Source organism: Danio rerio, chromosome 10 (genome assembly GCF_052040795.2).
Source record: "Danio rerio strain M-AB ecotype USA chromosome 10, GRCz13ab, whole genome shotgun sequence".
Classification (NCBI taxonomy): Eukaryota; Metazoa; Chordata; class Actinopteri; order Cypriniformes; family Danionidae; genus Danio; species Danio rerio.
This window is the reverse complement of record NC_141030.1, coordinates 14885001-14899679: the sequence shown is the minus strand read 5'-3', so window position 1 is coordinate 14899679 and position 14679 is coordinate 14885001. Positions and strand designations below refer to the sequence as shown.

General features: G+C 36.5%; 1 protein-coding gene across 1 annotated transcript in view; it reads right to left on the bottom strand.

Annotated features, from left to right (window-relative positions):
* The window catches only part of lpar1 (lysophosphatidic acid receptor 1), a 129366-nt gene that overhangs the window by 95377 nt on the left and 19310 nt on the right, over positions 1–14679 (bottom strand). The gene's annotated exons all lie outside the window — the stretch shown is intronic.

Sequence of the window (14679 nt, the reverse complement as noted above, 5' to 3'; positions counted from 1 at the left end):
CAAATAAAATATCTCAGATCACATTAACCTGAGTCACAAAAAATATATTATATATATATATATATATATATATATATATATATATATATATATATATATATATATATATATATATATATATTTCTCTTTTTCTTTCTATTATTTTTCTTTACAAAAGTGCGATTCTTAAGAGACATGATTCTTACATTTATGTCTGATGTTCACTGTGCTCAAGCATCTTCAATCCACAAAAATAGAGCATTTTTAAAGTTCTCTAGACCTCATTTTAGTTTGGAAATGCTGGTGTTCTGTTTCAGTATAGATGGATAGAAATGCAAACTTTTCAAAACAGAGACATGGCTATTCGTGTGTTCATGAGCATTGTGCTCTGATGAATAGCCCCGGGTGACTAATGAGATTTAATTTTGCTGCATATAAAAGTGTATGTGGCAAATGAAGGCTTTTCTCAACAAACATATGCTTGTTGCAAACATTGAAGGCTATGCTCTGTTTTGAGGATTATTTTCAATAATTAAATCATACTACTGCTGTCTAAGGATAATGAGGGAGCTCTAAAATTGTATATGAAATATCTTAATTTGTGTTCTGAAGATGAACGAAGGTCTCAGAGGTTTAAAATGACATAAGGCTGAGTATTTAATTGCTTATTTTTCATTTTTGGGTGAACTAACTCTTTAAATAACATCCATGTTGCTGGCCTGCATCACTTTAGATTGCCCACAGGTCCTACATGGGTAAATTAGTTTTTTCGCGGGACCACCTTGGTGGCTTGCTGCTTTAAGTACCTATTGCGAAACCATTATAATTTGTGTGAAAGGGAGTAAAAGTTATTGCCCGTTTACTGCTTTTTCCCCATGTATGCATTACCACTGGAAACTGGACACTTCTATAGGTATGTCCTCCCTTTTCTTAATGGACCAATGTTAAAATTCACAAATATTTAGCATTTTGTTTGCAACCAGTATTGTGCAATACATTATACCCTGGAAAACGGTTGAAATTATGTCATTTCAAAATGTGCCAAACTGATTGGCCAAGCAAAAAAACTGAACGTGACTGTTCTAACCAAAAGCTCATTGATGCAGTAGACCTCCCACTGACCTGCAAGCAGGACGTAAAGCTCTCTTGGGATAACCATTATACACATGGCTTCCACACGCAAAGTTGACATACAGCTTTTTTGGGCCCTGGGAGATATTTGGATGCAGAGTTTGTATGTGGTACAACATTATTGCATAGATACGGAGCATTACCACAAATCTGCTCTATTAGACTAGTCTTTACTTAAGAACTTTGTAGAGTTTATGCTGTTTTAGTTGGTTTGGCTGCTTATCAAAGTCATATATTTGGTCTATCACTCCTATTTACTGTAATGAATGCTATTATGCGGCAGGGAGTATAGCTCAGTTATATATTTGATACATAAATAACAGAGACACTGGGAGCTCGATGGGTAGAACATGTTATTGGTTGTTTGGAAAGAGGCCAGTGATCTCGACAGGGAGGCCTGTTCAGTTAAAAAAAAAAAAAAAAAAAAAAAAAAAGCTCTGACAGTGTGTGTTCAGGAGAAAAAGAGGCTTTCATGTCCTGGGTGGCCTGTTAAGATTGCACTGAAGTGGAAGACAGAGGATGACCGTTTACTTCCACCGTCCGTCAGGGAAATTATTGTCCGAAAGTCTTGCACAACCACGCACAGCTGGATATCTACCATTGTTTTCCAAAACAGAGAAACTGAGACATGCAAATCCATTCAGATGAGTTGGAGATATGAAAGCTTTGTAGTCATTTACTCACAAAATTAATTTGTCACGTTAAACTCTCATGACCCTTAAAAATCTTAATTAATATATGCCATTTAATATGCCCCCTTGTTTATTTTTCACTAATTTCTGTTTAACAGAGAGAAGATTTTTTCACTATACTTCTAAACATAAAAGTTTTAATTACTCATTACTAAAAACTGATTTAATTTATCTTTGCCATGATGACAGTAAATTATATTTGACTAGATTTTTTTTAAGACACTTCTATACAGCTTAAAGTGACATTTAACTGGATTAATTAGGTTAACTATGTAGGTTAGTTATTGGATAATTATGGTTTGTTCTTTAGACTATTGAAAAAATATAGCTTAAAGGGGCTAAAAATTCTCAAGTAGAAAAAAAATTTTTAGCAGACATACTGTAAATATTTCCTTGTTCTGTTTAACATAAATTTGGAAATATTTAAAAGAGAAAAAAAAAAAATCAAAAGGGGGCTGATAATTCGGACTTCAACTTTATGAATAAAGTTGTCTATCTACTGCTTAGTCCCTTTATTAATCTGGAGTCGCCACATCAGAATGAACCGCCAACTTATCTAGCATATGTTTTGCGTAATGGATGCTCTTCCAGCTGCAATCTATCACTGGGAAACATCCATACACAGTCATTTACACACATACGCTATGGCCAATTTAGCTTACCCAATTCACCTATGTTTTTGGACTGAGGGAGAAACCGGAGCCCCTGGAGGAAACCCACGCAAACACGGTAAGAACATGCAAACTCACACTCACACTCACACAGAAATGTCAACTGACGCAGCCGAGGCTCGAACCAGCAAACCTCTTGCTGTGAGGCGATCGTGTAATCTACTGTGCCCACTACTTTAGTAACCAGAGCGATATATATATATATCTAAGTATATATATATATATATATATATATATAAGTAACCTGAGTGGGGGAATGGAAATGCAATCATGGATTTAATCCACTTATGGGAATTTCGTTCAAAAAGCCAATTGTCTGCAAGAGTAAGGAAACGGATTAATGAAATGCCAATGAATTGGTAGCATCAGCTTGCGCACCTGATGCTTGTTGCAATCAATTTAGCAATAAAAGCACAGGGGAAGCAAGGAGAGGCATACTTTTTAAGCTGAAGAGACTGATACTCACAGCTATGGAACAATCATTATGGCGATGCAGTATAGCATTTTCGTTCACCCCTCTGTGAACGAGGGTTACTTTAGTAACCAGAGCGTTCTCTTTTGCATGGGAACTTCAATACTATAGTGGATTTAATCCACTTATGGGAAATGTCTGGAAAACGCCATAATGACTGCACCTTACCTCCGCCTCTGATAAAAGGTTAGCCAGGCAAGCGTGAGAGAGAGGCACGGTCTTCCAACGTGTTCCTTGGCTCTTACTTATCCCACTTCAATAGAAGATTTACGAATTTAGAAATATTTTTCAGGTGCCGCAAAGTGTCTAGATAATTCTAGGAATTTAAATTCCAGAAATTTAGCCGGCAGCTCTCTGCAATTCTCACATGGTGCACATTGAAGCTAAGCAGGGCTGTGCCCAGTCAGTACCTGGATGGAAAAGCTAGCTTGCTCCCGGAAGTAGTGTTAGTGAGGCCAGCAGGGAGCACCCAACCTGCGGTCTGTGTGGGTCCTTATGCCCCAGTATAGTGACAGAGACTCTATACTGCTCAGTGAGCGCTATCTTTCAGATGAGACGTTAAACCGAGGTCCTGACTCTCTGTGGTCATTAAAAATCCAGGATGTTCTTAAAAAAAAAAAAAAAAGAGGGGTTTAACCCCGGCATCCTGGCCAAATCTGCAGTGGTGCAGGAGGAAGTGCTGTCGCCTCACAGCAAAAAGGTTGCTGGGTTGCTCGTTTGAACCTTGGCTCAGTTGGTATTTCTGTGAGGAGTTTGCATGTTCTCCCTGCATGGGTTTCCTCCGGGTGCTCCGGTTTCCCCCACAGTTCAAAGATATGCTGCAGGTGAATTGGGTCTGCCCACTGGCCTTTGTCCATTATGGCCTCATCCAGGTGGATGCTGCACACCGGTGGTGGATGAGGAATTTTCCCCAATGTGTTAAGCGCTTTAAGCCCAGAAAAGCACTATATAAATGCAAGGAAATATAAATTCGACAGTACGTTGGGAAAGTGCCGTCCAGATAGGGAGGACACTGCGGAGGCCACCAGCTACCCAAGTGGGGAGATATGGTGGCAAAACAGTATATGGCCTAGCCCTGAGAAGGGGGAGTACGCATATAATAAGATAGTTAGTGGAGAGGGAAGACACGGGTCCTCCTGTGAGGGGGGACTGCACCGTGACTGAACAGGCATATGAGATCGCCTTGTGGGGATCACGCATAGCAGGCACCTATACCCAAAACGCGGGCTGACTAGAGGGCAGACCTACAACGTAATGGGTCAGCGAGTGACTCCTCCTATGAGTCAGTGCTGATGGCCTCGGAGAAATCTCTGCAGGGCTCACCTAAGCGGGGAACTTTACTGACAGAGTGAATAAGCGTTCATATCTCTATGTTAGGGAGAATGGCGCGGCAAGCTTAACTGAGTTGTTTCTTCAATCTCCAAGGGTTACCTAATACCGTTGAGGAAATCGGCTCCACTCGCAGATTGTAAAACCTTGCAAATTTATTAGGTGTCGCCCAGCCTACAGATGTCTGTTAGAGAGGCACCGTGTACACGTGCCCAAGAGGATGCGAAGCTCCGAGTAGAGTGTGCACGCACTCCTGGGGGACACGGCTTGCCATGGCTCTGGCAAGCGAGGGAGATGGCATCCACTAACTAGTGGACCAACCTCTGTTTCAATACGGCACTTCCCTGCTGCTGACCACTATAACAGAAGAAGAGCTGCTCAGATGATCTAAAGCTCTGAGTGAGGTCCAGATAAATTCGCGAAGTGCGAACTTGACAAAGTAATGAAAGGGCTGCATCTGCCTTCTCCGGTTCCAAAGATTGGGGTGAGGGTGCCAGATGGTGCCCAATCCCTGAGAGAGTAGGTCCTCTCTCAAAGGGATCTGCCAGGGGAGGGCTGTCGTAAGGAGGAAGAGCTCTGACATCCAGGTCCGGTTGGGCCAGAGGGGCGCAACTAGCAAGACCTGCTCCTTGTCCTCCCTGACCTTGCACAGTAACTGCGGGAGCAGGCTCACTGGGGGAAACGCATATTTCCGCATGCCCCGAGGCCAGCTGTGGGCCAGTGCATCCGAGCTGAAAGGGCCCTCGTTCAGGGAAAAAAAAACAACTGGCAATGAGCGTTCTCGAGAGAAGCAACAGAACGATCTGGGCTTCCCCGAATCGCGCCCATCTCAGCTGAACAGAGTCGGGGTGAAGTCCCCGTTCTACGGGACGTAAAGGCTGCCTTGAGAGCTTGTCAGCTGCACAGTTGAGCTCACCTGGAATGTGAATGGCGTGCAGCGAATTTAGCCGTGTATGACTCCAGAGGAGCAGACAGCGTGCGAGCTGAGAGATGCGGTGAGAGTGAATAATATGCTAATAATATGAGATATATGCCGCCGTTGCCGTGCTGTCTGTCCTGACCAGCACGTGCTGCTGCTCCAGCACACTTTGGACTGGGAGACCGCTCTCGTTCGCTCGGAATCGCTGATGATCAGCGGGAGGAACCCTCATCGACTCTCTCAGAAGGCTGTGAAGTCTCTGAAGAAAAAAAGAATACCTCTCCTTGCTTTCCTTGTGCTTTTATTGCTAAATTAATTGGCCATTAACCAGAGGTGGGAGTAAGTCACACATGTGCAAGTCACAAGCAAGTCTCAAGTCATAACCTTCAAATCTCAAGCAAGTCAAGTCAATTTTTGTCAGACTCAAGTCATGACAAGCCACTGCTTATTTCAAGTCACGTCAAGTCATAGCTTGGTCTAGCAAGTCACTTTCAAGTCAATCTAATTATATATAAACACACACACACACACACACACACACACACACACACACACAAACACACACAGTATATTGTGTGTATATTTTGAAATTACATATTTATCACTAATGAAACAAATGGCTTTCTGCTCAGGGGAATGTGTGTGCTTACTTCAAAGCTATCAAAATATTATACTATTAATAAACGAGACCCTAAATGACAAAACCAATCAAAGTGCACAGGTAAATTTTTTTGGGAAAAAAAATATTGAATAATAATGATAATTTTTTCTTTTATTACAAAAAACATTATTGTGTTTAAAGTAAAGATCACATTCCTCAAAGACATTTTGTTCATTTCAATAACACCAATAAAAATGTTTTAATTAGTAATATGAACTGCTAAGAATGAACTCTAAAGGCAATATTGAACCTTTAGATTGCAGATAAGTGATTGGTTACCCCCCCCCCCTGATAAATTGTTTTTAAAAAGATGCATGCAAAAAAAAAAAAAACTGTAATAGGCTATAGATTTTTTTTTTACAATAATTTCATTTATTTTGACAATGTTATACAGTTTACTTTCAGTGAGTTAAAGTAAAAAAAAAAACTGTTAAAAAAAGACATCCACCTTCTCTTACCTATTAAGGTGCCATAAACACTGCTGACATGTCACATCTGCTTCTCTATCTTTTTCAAGTTCAAAGCAAACTTGAATGCAAAAGCATTTTAGATATGTATATAAAATAGCCTATGTATTAGCCTAATGAAATCCTCAAAATGATAAAATATACAGCAAATGAAAAATAAATGACAGAAAAAAGAATAAAAAGAGAATATCTCTAAAACTATTCATAATCGATCGCGGATGTTTGGTTAAATTAGGCGGATACAAAACAGTGTAGAAGAATGATAATAACTGTAAAAAACGTGTCACTAAATATACTTAGACGTATAGCATGTATGTACTATAAAGTATAGTAGAGTCAGACTAAATAGTATAAACTTTGATTAGCCGTCTTGTTTGTAATCTTTAAACCCTTAAATAGGTAATCTTTGACAGAGCGCCTTCCATCATTCATGACCGAATTATCTGATGGCCGAGAAGCAAATGAATCGTTCGAATGAATCGTTCAAATGAATCAAATTAATAATTTAAAGCGGTTCTTCTGAACCAAATGATCTAGTACAGATCCAGTTAATACTGCGGATGCGTGACTTATAACTTTCAGTTTTGTTTGTTGCATCTCTGCTGTTTACACACTCTTTCAGACAATTGGCTTTCTGATCGAAATTCCCGAAAGTGGATTAAATACACTATAGCACAAAAGTTGAAGTATATATATATATGTATATATATATATATATATATATATATATATATATATATATATATATATATATATATATATATATATATATATATATCATTGAAGTTACAATAGTTTTTTTCCCCAATTTCTGTTTAATGAAGAAAAGATTTTTTCAACACATTTCTGAACATAATAGTTTTAATAACTCATCTCTGATAACTGATTTATTTTATCTTTGCCATGATAACATCAAATAATGTTTGACAAGATTTTTAAAGACATTTCTATACAGCTTAAAAAGGTTAACTAGGCAGGTTAGGGAAATTAGGCAAGCTATTGTATATCGATGGTTTCTTCTGTAGACTATCGAAAAAATATAGCCTAAATGGGCTAATAATTTTGACCATAAAATGGTACATGAAAATTTAAAACTGTTTTTATTCTAGTAAAAAAAAAATAATAATAAGACTTTCTCTAGAAGAAATAAATATTATCAGCGTACTGTAAAAGAGTCCTTGCTCTTTTAAACATTATTTGGGAAATATTTAAAAAAGAAAAAAAATTCAAAGGGGGGCTAATAATTATTCAACTGTAAATATATATATAATATAAATATAATAAATATAATATAAATATATTTATATATATTTATATATATATATATATATATATATATTTTTTTTTATATATATATATATATATATATATATATATATATATATATATATATATATATATATATATATATATATATATATATATATATGTGTATATATATATATATGTATATATATATATATATATATATATATATATATATATATATATATATATATATATATATATAGTAAATATGCCAAAATAATCATCATCATACACACACACACACACACAGCTGAAGTCACTTGAAGTCATTTTCAGTCTTTTTTAAATATTTCCAAAGTTATGTTTAACAGAGCAAAGACATTTTCACAGTATGTCTGATAATATTTTGTTTTTCGGAGAAAGTCTTAGTTGTTTTATTTTGGCTAGAATAAAAGCAGTTTTTGATTTTTAAAAGCCATTTTAAGGACAAAATTATTAGCCCCTTTAATTGAATTTTTTCCGATGGTCAGCAGAACAAACCATTGTTACACAGTAACTTGCCTAATTACCCTAACCTGCCTATTAAACCTAATTTACCTAGTTAAGCCTTTAAATGTCACTTTAAGCGGTATAGAAGTGTCTTGAAAAATATCTAATAAAATATTGTTATATATTATTTTTATTTATTTATTTTTTTAGCTGACTTTCAGCTTCAATATGGTACAGGGCAGTGGAGATTTCAGACAGAAAAGCATTGGGAACAGAGACAGGATCAGCAAATGACCTCAAGCCAGGAATCGATCTCCAGTCACCGTGAGCACTTCTGTGCTATTTATGTCAGCACACAGTACCCTTAGGCTATTGGCGCCAACAATAATATATAGTATGAAACATCAGTTTTTGTAAAGATTTTGCATACTTTGCATAGGCATTGTATACAATGACAAGCATCATTTAGGCAAAGTGTCAGAGAAGAACGACAAAATTATTTATTGATCATTACATATTTTGAAGTGGAAAGAATACAAAAAAGCATATGACAGCAGAACTGAGATTGATCATACAATATTGTCTGTGATGTACTAGTGGAACCAGGGGTAGGCTGTACTTTGTCGCAAAACAACTTGACATTCTATGGACAATGTGTAAAGTGTCTACTGTCTAGACAATGTGTAAAGTAGCAATCATTTCAGAATTTGACGTTCAGCATTTTAGGCATTCTACAAATAATGGAATGGTGGATTTCACACATTGTCGGGATAATTGCCATCAACTTTTTGGTGCAACTTGTTACAGTCATATGTATATGCCTGTTTAATCCCTCCCTCTCTCTCTGTCAATTCTCAGGTTTGCCCATTCCAGTATCCCATTCGTCCGTGAAGACGTCAATCTCAATTCCACCTTGTGACGTCATCACCTTCACAATCAATCAGTATAGGAGCTCAAAGTTTAAAAGAGACGTGAGCGGGGAAGCTCCTTCTGCTTTCGCTCTGACTTACTTGCTGTCTTTGCTTCCTTTTGTGCGTGTAAACGCTGAAGATGTTTTGTTTGTTTATTTTGTATTAGACAGTTTAGAGGGTAAATATTAGTTAGATTTAGGGTTTTTGTTATATTCTCATTTCCCCCACCATCCTTAATCTATATTGATTGATTTATTTTATGTTGTAAGATCTTGTAAATAATACTTTATTGATTTTTGTCTTCCTTTCACTATTGTGAATAAATTCACTTATTTTTGCAGTATTTTGTTTGTCGTGTTGAAATTTTGCCACCAACTCACCACAAAATATTATCACCCTAAATATTACGTTTTAAACCCTAGAGACAAAACCTAAAAGTCGTAACATTTAAATGGGGGCTCGTCCAGGATCTCTTTTTAACAAAAGAAACCTGAAATTGTGATAAGTTTTGTGTTTGTTGGTGGCAATTGGTGTTAGTTTGTGTATTGCACATAGTAAATGTATGTGGAAGGGTATCTTGCTGTTTGTTTCGTGTAGTTTGTATCTTGGAGGTTTTTAGTTTGGAGAAATTTGTTACAAAACCAACCATAGAGCAGATTAATGTTTGTAGGAAGCAGGATTTATTACTGATTGCTGATCATTATCAGATTGTTGTTAACAAGCAGAGTCGCAAGGCAGAAATAAAAGGTAAGATACTGTTAAAGTTAAATGAGAAAAATGTTCTTCCTCTGTCAAATGTTGTGGAGGAGACTGGTGAAAATACTAGCCAGGATGACGTTGCTGTGGCGCATTTAAGTCTGGGTGCTGAGGATGATCCTAATGGTCAAGTTGATGTTGGCACGGAGGCGAAGGCTGGCTTGCCAGTGTTTGATCCGTTCTCCACTATTTCCTCTGGCTAAAGAGATGATGCGTGACTGAAAGTCCGCTTAGCTCGTCTGCAGTACGAGGCACAAGAAAAAGCGCATGCACGTCAGGCTGAAATAAACTTGCGTTTAGAAATTCGCAAGCTAGAAATTGAGGCTGAAAAAGTGATCAAGCTGCGACAGCTAGACTGGAGGTAATGACGATTTGTTTGCCCAAGCGAGTTGTTGTCTATCTAAATGAACAGAAGGTGACTTCATTGTCGCAAGCAGCTGTTCTAGCAGACGAGTTCATTTTAACTAACAAGAATGTTTTTGCACCTGCACGTTCTGAGAAATCCCAGCCTAATTCTTCACAAACCAGTAGACCAAAATCTAGCACAACTCATGAAGAACGTGAGTGCTATTATTGCCATAAACAGGGTCATGTCATAGCTGATTGTTTGGTTTTAAAACGGAAACAGCAGCCGCAAGTGAAAAGTGTAGGGTTTTTAAAAACTCACACTGCTTTTAATGCATCTGATGATGACAAAATTGATGACAATTATAAACCTTTTATTCTGGAAGGATTTATTTCATTGTCTGAAAATGGAGAGGTTCAGATTAAGGTTAAAATTCTTTGAGACACCGGTGCTTTGCAATCTTTTATTGTCCCCCCTCCCGTCTCCCCCGACGGCCCGCGCTCACACCACAAACGGGCCTCGCCACGCTTACGTCATCGCTGCTGCGCTGTTCAGTGAGAAGCACTCTCTTACTCAGCAGCACAGTGGAGATTTCTCTAGTTATATCGTTTCAGTCGTTTGTTATGCAGTCATATGCAGTCAAATATTTCGCCACACAGTCCTTAGGGATGCGGTGACACGCAGTCAGATATTTCGCCAAACAGATCCGCCACTTTTTGCGCTCAAAAACAATCATAAAGCTCTCGTGCTGCAGGAATGAGGACGTCTGCTGAAGCAGCGCAGCTGTCGTGCTGTGAGGAGTTCTCGTCTTTAATAAACTACGGCAGTTTGCGTTCACTGAACAGTAAGAATGATTAATAAATCCATATAAAACAGCCCCGTAAATGTCACGTCTCGCTTTCAGTTTCGGGCTTTGGCGCGTTTTGCACTCACACACAAGCGTACCGTGCCAAAGCCCAAGTGAATCGCGCTCAGGCACACATCTTCCAACCGGGCCAGGGCCGGCCAAGTGAACCGTGCTTAAGCCCGATTCAGCGCACCCACACTTCTCAAACAATCTGGGAAACGGGCCTGGGCACGGTATGGATGGCATAGTGTGAGTAGGCACAAAGATGTTATTCTTGGAAATGATCTGGCAGGAGGAAAAGTAATGCCGGTGTTAGAAGTAACAGAAAAAACAGATTTGTGTGCTCAATCGGATTTGACTGACGCTTACCCCGATGTTTTCCACTAAACACACTAGTTTAGAAGTGAGCACCACCCGCTGTAAGTTTACTCCATATTTTTGGTTAGCAGAGTAGTTTAGTTATAGCGTGTAAACGCTGAAGATGTTTTGTTTGTTTATTTTGTATTAGACAGTTTAGAGGGTAAATATTTGAAATATTTTTTGTTATATTGTTTTCATTTATTTGGCGCCACTTAATTCTCAATTCCCCCACCATCCTTAATCTATATTGATTGATTTATTTTATGTTGCAAGATCTTGTAAATAATACTTTATTGCTTTTTGACTTCTTTTCACTATTGTAAATAAATTCACGTATTATTGCAGTACTTTGGTTGTCGTGTTGATATTTCGCCACCAACTCACCACAAAATATTATCACCTTAAATGTTACCTTTTAAACCCTGGAGACAAAACTTAAAAGTCGTAACAAACTGGTTATACTGTTTATAAGCGGGGAACAGGAGAACAATTAAGGAACTATTTAATATATATATATATATATATATATATATATATATATATATATATATATATATATATATATATATATATATATTTTTTTTTTTTTTTTTTTACTTACAAAAATAAATAAATAAATAAATAAATAAATAAATAAATATTACCAATGGCATACCAATCATTGAGGTTTAGACTAAATTATTTAATGCAATACCAAATTAATTATTCTTATTATATAATACTAGTTTTTATTTTTTAGGGTTTGTATTTTTAGTGTGTATAAATAAATAATTAAATAAAAAAAATAAATACATTTATATATATATATATATATATATATATATATATATATATATATATATATATATATATATATATATACTTGCCAACTTACTTACCTACTATTTTATGTAATAACAAAATCAAAATGTAAATTATTCATAAAATATTTACATGTACCAAAAATGTGCAAAATATAAGTGTGCATCCTATGAAGACTTCTAATGGACGAGGATTTTAAAACGGCAGTGAATCAATGTCACCAAAATGTATTTGCTGTCTGGCATATTTTTAGGGTACTATGCCTCCTTTTAAAATGTTATGTTTTCATATTCATATTCATTTAAATTAGCCACCTTTTCAGACAATAAATGTTAAATAGTTACATTTCCATTATGAAAATAGGCTGCATATCTTCAATTCACAAAAAAACACGCACTTAGTTTTGAGATTATAATGCATTAATCAATCTTGAAACAACCCCAAAAGGGTGTCAACCCACATTGCAGGCACACTAAAAGAGAGTGAACCCCGTTCAAGTGTCAGTATTTGTTTAGCATCTCTTTAGGGAGGGTGAAAGGCATGGATTTGATGACCAACCACCTGTTGTGATGCAATGCAGAGTTTGGCTAAAGTCTTATACCGAACTATACAATTATGAAACAAAAAAAAAGAGGAATGAACCAATGAAGGGTGGAGGTCTCAATGGAGGAGACTCATATCCAAGCAAATTGTGCAATCCCTTTTTTTAACTTTTTTTTGCCACTGTGTGTGTCTGAAACACATTGTTGCTCCAAAACCTATAAAGGTCATTTCCATCAATCAATCGAATAAAGACTTTGACTTTGACGAATGGAGACTTGAGTGTGGACTTGCTGATTATGAGGCTGACGGGGTTATAATCGCACATCTCCATGAACAAGATGTAAGGGTGATGTTATCTTTGGGAAGTGATCTCTCTTGCATTCCTGCACTTTCCTAAAGAGGAGAAATAGCTTGCATTCTCCAGCAGCTCAGCGGGAATTTCTCACCCCTCGCTGAGATGTCCTTCTTTAACCTCTTACAGCCTAGTGGCCTCCAATTGCTGTGTCTTGAACCCTGAGCGCAGTGGTCTTTGATAATAAAGAGTAGCATTGAGACGCGCTGGAGTTTAATAGTCACTTCCCTGGAAAAAAAAAAAAAAAAAAAAAAAAACACTGTGGAGACTTAAAGGGATATTTCACCCCAAAATTACATTTTGATGTTTGCTTCAGTACAACCTTAAAAAATAGTTTTAGCTTAAAAAAGGTTTTAGCTTAAACAGTTCTTGGTAATTTATAGAATGCAAGTAAATGTTTACTGGTAATTTTGGGGCAAGGCAAGTTTATTCATGAAAAGGCAATAATAATAAAAAAAACGAAACAAAAAATTTGTGTAAACACTACCCTAAGATGATGAAAATAATATCTGATCTTATTTTAATTATAATTTTATTTTATTTGTTCTCCTATATGGTAATGATATTACATTATTTCATGTACATTTCAGTTTCAAAAACCACTGTAAATTAAAATAATTCATTGATATATTTTAGACATTTATGTTGTTCTTATTTTACTTTTTTCATTTCATTTTACTGTAATCAGATACATAAGAGCTTTAGTTTTTGAATTTATTACAATACTTTCATTTTAAGAGATGAAATATCTGATGAAAATAAAATAAAATAAGAACAATCCTAATGATTATAATAAATAAATAAAAATTGAGGTGTCATGCAGGAAATTCTTGGAAAGTGAATTTAGGGTTATCCACTGTTCATATTAAGGACACTTTTAACCAGCATTTGTACTGTATTTCACCATTGAAATTACAGTGTATTTATTGTACTTGTGTAATATTTGATTAGATTTATTTTTCTTCAAATCTGCTCTGAGCCAGGGTTTTTGAAGCTTTATTTCCCTGTGCTGTTCTCATCTCCTGTGTTTGTCTTTATGTGTTTCTCTCCTCTACTGCACTTGTTTTGTCAGTCCCTCTCTCTCCCCGTGAATGGTTTATTTGATTTATTGTGGGGAGACTCAGGTTTCGTCTTTGAAGTCAGCAGCAACTGTGGGACCCTTGGCTCCCAAACGCTCCTCCAACATTAGCCAGACGCACTCGGCTCGCGGCAGAGAAAGGAAAGCCTTGTTGTGCTGCTGAGCACTAAAAAGCAAACTCAGGTTTTTCAGAAAAGGAGATCTTGGCAGGGGGAGGTTTTGTAAAATATGTGGGCCGTTTCAGTGATGTGGACATCAAACGCTCCACTTAAAGTAACATTCAGAGTCCATTGCCAGGTTTTTATAAAGGAAACATTGTGAGCAAAAAAACAACTTTCACTAGCCAGGGGACCAATAGTTTGAACCACAGTTTACAGTAGTTATTAATGGGTTGCTTTTAATGGGAAGGAAATACATGTCTGATGTATTTATACTTTTATTTATATAAATTTTCTCACAAAAATGTTAATTCGTAGTGACACCTTTATTAAAAAAAGGTAATAGTCAAAATAAAAACTTACAATCTAAATAAAAAAATATTAGTAAGTTATAAATGTTATATTTATTTATTTATGCCACAGCATAAACAATTATATGAGCAAAACAAAAATAATTTATAATATAATA